Source organism: Pituophis catenifer, unplaced genomic scaffold (assembly GCF_029215685.1).
Source record: "Pituophis catenifer annectens isolate HBS135680 unplaced genomic scaffold, rPitCat1.0.hap2 SCAF_14, whole genome shotgun sequence".
Taxonomy (NCBI): domain Eukaryota; kingdom Metazoa; phylum Chordata; class Lepidosauria; order Squamata; family Colubridae; genus Pituophis; species Pituophis catenifer.
Window position 1 is genome coordinate 12979221 of NW_027256894.1, and position 9366 is coordinate 12988586.

The window sequence follows — 9366 nt, forward strand, 5'->3', positions numbered from 1 at the left end:
TCTCATACATACATGAACGCATACACAACAGCCTAGTATCCTCTACATGTTACACCTGCCAACCTCTGCAGCAAGTAGTAGTTGCTATGCAGACTAGAAATGTTGAGTGTGGAGACATAAGGTTGAAAATGGCAACACAGTAAACAGATTGTGATGGAAAGATAGGAGCCACGCTACACAGGGCATATTGCCAACTTGGACTTCAAAACTTTTGAGGACTATGATATATGACTCCCAGTTTAATGACCAGAAAATATTTTTTAACATTTTATCATCCATGCTCCTTTCCGATTGGGACCAGTGCAGTCTAATGATCTAGTCTCATGTTTCGTTTATGTAAACTGAAGAATTTACTATGAAAGCAGTTCAACTACTATCACTACAGTACATATAACCTCTGTAGAAAACCCCAAGTTAATGCACCAAGAAAGTATTAAGAAATGAATGAGACTTAGTTGGGATTGCAATTTAAAGACAGCAATACATTTGATTATCATGTGTTGCTCACAATGTTATTAGTTTTCATATCTTCTTTTAACATATAATTTATTTTGGGCAACCCCCCCCCCCCAAAAAAAAGTCCACCAAACCAATTTTGGGATGATGATTCAGATTTGTTAAAGCCTTTCCCTTGAACACCCAAAGTATTTGAAGATTACGTGAAAAAGAAAGGCAAAAGTAAATGTGTGTGTGTGTGTGTGTATACATATATCTCACTTTGCTCTCTGATCTGTCAATGAAACAGATCAAATTTTGTTTTGGCTTAGTGTTTGGAAAATATGTTTTCATGTGAAGTGAGCAGGATCAATATCCCTGCTGTGTATTGACTGTTAGAAATCCAATTGCAAAACACCAGGGTTCTCTTACATTGATCACAAGTGACTTAAATCAAAGTCTTCCATTTTTTAATATTATGAAACAAAACAATTGAACTGGGTTTATATTACAGGTAGCAATTTTTAGATCCAGCTTGCTCTCTCAGATTCTGCTCATCCATGTCATTTAATTCTCCAACCACAAGTTTAAAAGATCAATGGATGGCCTATTTACCCTTGACTTGAGATTTTCTAGACCTATATTTATCCAAACATACAAATGGTTCATTAGTAAGTGCATAACTGCCTGTCTCTAAAGAAGATAAGTGTGGACAGAAGTACAGCAGATAAAGAAAAACTTTCTTGTCTATGGGCACCAACAATATAGAATAAGGATGTCAAACTCAAGGCCCGGAAGACACAATCAGCCTGTGGGGTGCTTAGACTTGGCCGGTGAGGCCTCCATGGAAACAGAAAAAATTATCCCTCTGCCAGAAAAAAATGGAGCTTGGGAGGGCAGCTTATGCTCCCTCCCCCAAGCTCCATTTTCATTGGCAGAGGGATAATAAAAAAACTAAAAAAACAAAAAGAGAATTGTTTCCCCTTTTGCATTTGAGCATCCAAGAAGGGACAGGAAAGGAGAAAGGAAAAGAGGAAAGACAAAGAAAAAGATGGGAAGATGGGAAGAGAACAAGGAAGAAAAAATAAGGAAAGAGAGGAAGGAAGAAGAAAGGAAAATGAAGAGGGAAGAAAAGAAAAGGAAAGAAAGAAGGAAGGAAGGAAGGAAGGAAGGAAGGAAGGAAGGAAGGAAGGAAGGAAGGAAGGAAGGAAGGATCTGAGGGAAGTCCTGCCTTAGCACTTGGCCCTCACAGGTGCCCCCAACACGAGTGACATCGAGCTGGCCATGCCTGGCCATGCTCACCCCAGCCATGCCTACCCCGGCCATGCCCCCACTGGCCTCCCCGAGATCAAACACAACCCTGATGCAGCCCTCAATGAAATCAAGTTTGACACCCCTGATATAGAACATTCAGGAGTAGTAGCAGAGAAAACATAATTGCTTCTCCCAGACTTTAGAAATTATGTATTGTTTGAGTTATATGTTTGATCTTAATTCAGTTTTTTATACTTCTGTCAGTTTGAGCAACACTCTATCCCAAATAAAAAAAAAAAGCTGAAAAAAGGTGAAATTAATATCCAATAAAAAACATCTGATTGCTATTGTTTGATAGTTCTTTAGTTCTATGGCCATCTTTTTTTGCCCTGAATTTTTATCTTGAACACATAACATCTGTTAATTTACAGAAAGGTTCTTTGTGCCCAAAGAAGCAAATAGGACATTAGAGAAAATGCATACACACACACACACACACATACCAAAGTGCCTCTACTGCTGGGTGTTCCTTCTTGTCATCTAACTAAAAAATCTAGACTTTGTTTTTTTTGGGGGGGGGGCGTAATCTTTCAACGACTGCTTCAGTCCCATTTCCAAAAGCTGTGATGTGATACCTGCGATGTAGGCATGTGTTGAAGAATATAAATAGTTCAAAATGTATCTGTATCTGTCATAAAAGGATACCTAACATGAAAACTACATAAAAGTTTTGAGGACCTTATATAAAGTGGGTATAAAACTGTCAGGTCAAAAACATTTATCAGAAAGTTTTTTGAAAGCTACCGATGTGTGTTTCTGATGTGTCATTTACTTCTTGTACTCTTAGCATCAACTAGGGTGAATAAGGAAGCAGCTTTCTCAAGAAATTAGATTTGGAATATCCTGAAATGAACATTTCTCTTCTTCTTTCTTTCTTTCTTTCTTTCTTTCTTTCTTTCTTTCTTTCTTTCTTTCTTTCTTTCTTTCTTTCTTTCTTCCTTCCTTCCTTCCTTCCTTCCTTCCTTCCTTCCTTCCTTCCTTTCCTTCTTTATCAGATTTTTACCCCACCTTTATTACTTGATAAGCAACTCAAGGTGGCAAACTTACCTAATAAACCCTCCTCCTCCTATTTTCCCCATAACAATACCCTTTGAAGTGGACTGAGCTGAGAGAATGATTGGTCCAAAGCTACCCACCAACTTTCATGTCTAAAGTGGGATTAGAACTCATAGTTCCCTGATTTTTAGGCTGGCACCTTCACCCTTACATTAAATTGGCTCTCAGTTATACCTGAAAAAGCCATAAAATTGCACATGTGTGAAGTCGTGGCTTCTGCACCATACTGGATTGCTAATTGAAATATCTAATGCACCATGAAGTTCTAGGAGGGAGAAAAGAGAACGGAGAGCAAGAGGGTAGAAGGAAGGGAGATGAGGAACTATTTGTGGATGCCTGCAGCTTTGCTCCATTCCTTTCTCTCCTCTTTCATTCAAGTACTGCTCAGCCAAGGACATTGGAATAATTTTTTTCAAGATGAGCCCATCTAGTCACAGTTGACCTCACTTGTTTACTTCTCACTTGCTCTAAACTACAGAATAAGGATCCTTGGTTTAAAGCATGCCTCCCACCCTTCTGGCAGAGCAGAATGTGTTGATGAGAGTGGAAGATGAATTAAAAACAACAGCTACTGTAAGGGTCCAGTTTAGGGGGAAAATAGTCCAACTGCAAATCCATGTCTCCAACTCTGTTGTTTTCCAGATAGGACAGCCTAGATATATCATCTCCCTTACTTTTCTTCTTCAAGAGAGTTTGTTGTGGGGGGAGGGAGAAAAGAGAGAGGGGGAGAGGGAGGGAGGGAGGGAGGGAGAGAGAGAGAGAGAGAGAGAGAGAGAGCTCTCTAACAAATTATGATACTTGAAGGAAATACAAGAGATGTGTGGATGGGAAGATTTCTTTAAACAGATTAGATGGGTGGAGGGTATGAGGAAAAGGTCAGCCCTCATAAATTCTGGGCAAATTTTCTCTCTCTCTTCTTTTTCTCTGCAGGTGGGGTGGGGGCAGGGAAGACCAAGCAGCTCCCAGCATGCTTTCATCGTTATTCTCAAGGTTTTTGCAAGATTTTTATTTGACCACTCCCCCTTCCAATAAGCCAAGCCAATGTAGGATCCTACAGAAATGACCAAGTGAATCAAGAAGGCAAAGAGATCCCACTGGATTAAGACACGGTTTCTGAGCTAGAAGAAGATAAGGCAATGTGAAGATTTGATTCAACATAATTTACAAGCCTGCTTGTCTTTCTGAATTGGGTCATTGATTTGGATGATGAAACTGTTGAATCAAATTAGTAGCATCCAGATGGCTCCGACCATTTGATGTCTTCTGTTTGTGTGAAGAAAGGTTCTCCATCAAATCCAAATTAAGATCTCCTGAATTCAACCATCCAGTTTGGAACTCCAAATCAAATCAATGACTGACCTGAATCGAATCAATTTATCCAATCAGATATGAACTGATCTTCACACCCTTAATAAAAAGGCCTAACAGCAAATATGGAGACACCACCCCCCCCAAAAAAAAAAGGAGAGAAAGAAGGAAACAAATTAAAAAATACCAACTGGATTTTATCCAAGCCTTGATAATGATGCAATCATCAGATCATTCAGAGGAACATTCAGCTATTAATGATAATAGATATAAATGCAAGACCAACCCTTTCATTGGCCAAATGGAAACAATTGCTTCAGGAGACAGGATTTTGGAAGGGGATACCAATATGCCAAAGGAGAGATAGCTCCTTTATAGTTTGTCATGTACCCGTTGAACTACAGCGCTGTTTCTAGGATTGCAAAGACACACTTCCAACACAATGATCAAACAAAGATTAAACTGGCAGACCTGGTGACTTTTATATACAGAAAGTGAGAGGAGGCATTTTGTCTATCATAGGCCGAATAGTGTAGCCTAGACCAGGGGTGGGTTCTACTTACCTTTACTACTGGTTCGCAATGGGGCCGCATGCACAGAAGCGTTCTGATGACGATGGGCTCAGTGGGCGGAGCCTCCCTCTAGTTTTACTACCGGTTCTATAAAACCGGTCTGAAACCAGGGGCAACCCACCACCAGCCTAGATGTATTTTAATATCATAGACAGACAGCCCAAAGCTATTGGATTGTATCTAAGAGCTGTGGTGTCATAGTGGTTAGAACGCAGTACTGCAGGCTACTTCTGCTCACTGCCGGCTGCCTGCAATTTATTCCACAAACCATATGAAAAAAACAACCAACGTTGTTTTCCGGTAAAGCCCAAATACCGTTGCTGGTCTGTTTTAAGCCTTATGGTAGGGGCCAATCATCTCTTGGCCCTACTCCCGAGTCATCCTCTTTGCTTGAGCTGCTCTTGACCTTCTGGCAGCTCTTCTCATGCGTGCATCAGGAACAGGCTTCTCCTGTTCCTCTGCCTCACTCCTAACAGTCTCTGGAGGCTCTGGAGTCCATACCTCACTCCCCGAAGGCCCCAGCCCCATCTCTGCCTCCGACGCAGAGCCCTCATCTGGGCCTTCGCCAGCCTCCAGGACTGGCCCATGTTCTTCCTCAGCTTCATCGCTGTCCGAGTCCGCTGCCAGCTCCGCAGGCTGCTGGTGGACCACAACAGCCACGCCCACCATGGCCACATCCACCCAGCAACCGGGCAGAGAACCAGTTGCTAAAATTTTTGAACCCCATCCCTGGTCATGTGACATCAACGTGATACAGCGAGTTCAACACCCGTGATGTAGGGCTTGATGACCTTTTTTTAAAAAAAGGGGTGGTGTCTTTTGCCCTCCTCTGCCCCCCAGCCTCTAACACAGAAGAGCAGAAGCTCTGAGATTAAAAGACACACACAGGGCAAAAGTTCCCAATGTCTTCCCTCCATTTTACGGACTAATATTAATTAGCCTGTGTACCTAAGCCCTGCATAGATTAAACGGTGGTTAAAAAGTCCAAGTAATTTCAAACACCGCAATGTACGGACTGCGCAATTCTACTTCCCTATCTACAAAAAAGTTCCCTGCGCAATTTTCCTGGCACAGATGCCTTTGTGTCAGTGGGTTCAGTAACAAACTCGGCCTTTCGAGCCTTGTGGGACACTGGCAATTGAATGGCTTCCAATTCATACAATCTCAAGCCCGCTAAATTGTGTTTGGCTAGTTCATTTCTCTTGGCAAATATCCCTCAAGTCAACAGCATCGGTAGGGGTATTAGGAAGAGATAAGTGCTGTTGTTAGAACAGGTGCAAGGAACAAATGAGCTGCGGGGCAACATAGGGGATAAATTTGCCACAGAAGAGTATCAGTGCCAACCCCCATGGCAACCAGATAATGCAACTCCCCGATCCATTGCTTTCCTTGCAGATTTCCTCTTTTGGCTGCTTCTAACCTGCATTGCGAGCCCACTGGTTGTTTGCATTGTCTCCAGGTGAGCAGAATCTGGGGGATGTGCTTCTATTGTTGAAGCCAACTTCAATAGTTTCCAAGAACTGTTCCCGGAACTGGTTTCAGTCCATTGTTGTTTGAGTTTAAATGAAGATTGTACTTCTTGATCTCTGGTCCTTCTTTCAGAAAGGCAATGAGCCTTCCAATCCCCATTGTCAACAGCTAAATACTTTCCCCAGTGGGAATCAGGAGGGATTGTGGTGCAATGCATCTGCAAAGGATGAGGGTTGGGCAAATCCGGTCTGGAGAAATCTTGAAGATCACTTCTCTGCTTTGGTACATCTGGTTCCTTCCCCCTTGCAGCGAAACCATTTTTAACTCCATATGCCATTAAACAACATTGGTAGAAAAAAAATGCCTTGGAATAATTGTACCGTTACACTTAGTCACAAATTTGCTATCTGTTGATTTCTCATTCTCAGCGATCCACAACCATCAATAATACAAAGTCCCTGCTTGTAGACATGCTGCTGAAAATGGCATGATACTAAAGGAAAGAAGGACAGGGAGAGAAGGGAAGGGAGGGGAGGGGAGGGGAGGGGAGAGGAGCAGGACAGGAAGGGGAAGGGGAAGGGGAAGGGGAAGGGAAGGAAAGGAAAGGGAGAGGAGAGGGGCAGGAATGAGAAGGGGAAGGGGAAGTGAAAGGAAAGGAAAGGGAGAGGAGAAGGACAGGAAGGAGAAGGGGAAGGAAAGGAAAGGGGGAGGAGGGGCAGGAAGGAGAAGGAGAAGGGGAAGGGGAAGGGGAAAGGAAAGGAAAGGAAAGGAAAGGAAAGGAAAGGAAAGGAAAGGAAAGGAAAGGAAAGGAAAGGAAAGGAAAGGAAAGGAAAGGAAAGGAAAGGAAAGGAAAGGAAAGGGAGAGGAGAAGGATAGGAAGGAGAAGGGGAAGGGAAGGGGAAGGGGAAGGGGAAGGGAAGGGAAGGGAGAGGAGTGGGACAGGAAGGAGAAGGGGAAGGGAAGCTAAGCTGCTGATATTCATACCAGAACGTGCTAAATCAGAACCAGGGGTTGGTCTTGTCTAATCATAGCCAGCAGGAATAAGTTACAATGGGTACCAATTCATAGGATATTCATCATAAAACACAGCAGATCAGTTATTGTGTTCCCAGGCACTATAAGAAAAACAGTAGAGAATGGGAGAAAAGTTACTTCAGGAATAGCTCCAAAGGAGGACGTCAGTAGATGTTTTTCCACTGTTCGATAATGTACAGATAAAATACTTACTCCCCCACCACTATCCATAATGAACGTTGCCAATTCCGTGGTCTGCCAGAACAGTTTTTGATGGGCCCTCTCTCTATTTGCTTCCGTTCTAGGGCCCAATAAAGGAGCAATCTTTTGAAGATGACATTCAGATGATGGGATTCACCTAATAATTTCCATGGTGTTACCTTATTCATCAATGTCCTTTAATGATGCAGGGCACATTCAAGGAAAATTAAATTGTGGAAGCTTTCATTATAATCTCTTGAGGGTGAGACCTTTTCAGTTCTAGAACCTTTGTCTAGATCTCTTTTCCCTAACCCTACAAGAAATCAGCTCTCCACAGTTCCAGCTTAGGACCTGTATTGCTCCTGTGGAATGGCAGTTGACTAAGAGGTGCTTGGAGAAGCATAATTTAGAGTAGTGATCACCAACTGGTGGTCTGTGGACCACTGGTGGTACGCGAGAAAATTTTGGTGGTCCACAGAAAAATTATTTGCATTTTTTTATATTGCATTAAATCAGGGGTCCTCAAACTACGGCCCCTGGGACGGATACGTGCAATGAATGTTTGTGTTGCTGCAGAGAGTCTCCCCCTTCGGGGTCTTTTTGTGTGGGTCGGAGGGGGGTAGAAAATGTGACTTGGGGTCTGCTTCAGCCTCCTGGTACGGGGCTTTGGACGAAGGCTGGAGGGAAGCACCACTGGTGGCGAAGGCCTTGTTCCAGTGCAATTGCATCATGGCCTGGAACTGGCTGACCATCTCAGCCCGCTGAGCCTCCAGGTGCCGGTACCTGGCCTTGCACTCCCGCAGATCTTCCCTCTTATTGGAAAGCCTATGCTCCTAGTCCTCAGTGAGGTGCTTCTGCTGAGCCTCCTTCTCAGACAGATCCAATTTGAACTGAACTGTTTGGCCAACTCGTTCTCATGGTGGCTGCTTAGCTCCAACAACTGCTTCCTGTTGGGGCCCTAAGGAGCCCAGGCGGGCAGGTGAAGAGTGGCTGGCAGGAGAAGGGTGAGTAGAAGCCAGCGAGGTGCCCCTCGACATGAGTGACATCAAGTTGGCCACACCCACCCATGATTACCTAGCCACACTCACCCAGCCTGTCACTAGGCAGATCATATTAGTGGTCTGTGGGATTTAAAATTATGAAGTTAGTGGTCCCTGAGGTCCGAAAGGTTGGGGACCCCTGATTTAGAGGACAATTTCAAGTTTTGTTTGCACATTTGAGATGTTGTTTGAAATTGGGGCAAAAGGAACATGATCTTTGAATCAAGCTTTGTTCCTTGTGAGTGCTTGGCACATCCATGGAATGAATGAAGGCAAATATACGTGTCCCAGCATAAGGTTGCAGGATCCAATCACTCCGCTAGAGAAAAGTTCCCTGAGAATTTCTGGAAAAGGGGGATGGGGGGGGGAGAAAAAAACCTGTTACTAAATAAACGTACAACCATGATGATATATGTGTAATTGGTAAAATAGAAAAGAAATTGAAAAGAAAGTATATATTAATAGAAAATCGGGGCTGCTCGGATATCAATAAGGGAAATATTGGACAACAAAGGAGAGAGAATGGAGAGAGGAGTAGAGGGTAAGTTAGGAGGGGAGAGAGAGGAACAGAAGAAAGGGAAAAGGAAAGGAAGAAAGGGAAGGGAAAAAGAGTAGAAGCGAAGGCTAGAAAGAGGAGAAAGAAGGGAGAAGGGGGGAAGGAAGGGGAAAGAGAGAAAAGGAAGGAGAGGAGGAAAGAAGAAAGTAGAAAAGGATCGAAGAAGGCAGGAAAGGGAAAGAGAGAAGGAAGAGAAGAAGGATTGTTGTAAAATAAGGGAGAAGAAAGGAAAGAAGAGCAACACTGAATATAATTAAAAAGAATTTGTTTTTCTTTAGAAAATATATGTATATGCGGGATTAATTATGGATAAGAGAATGTACATTTACAATATATTTATAAGAAATAAAGTAAAAAACATTTTTCAAAAAAAGAAGAAGAAGAAGAAGTTCCCTGAGGA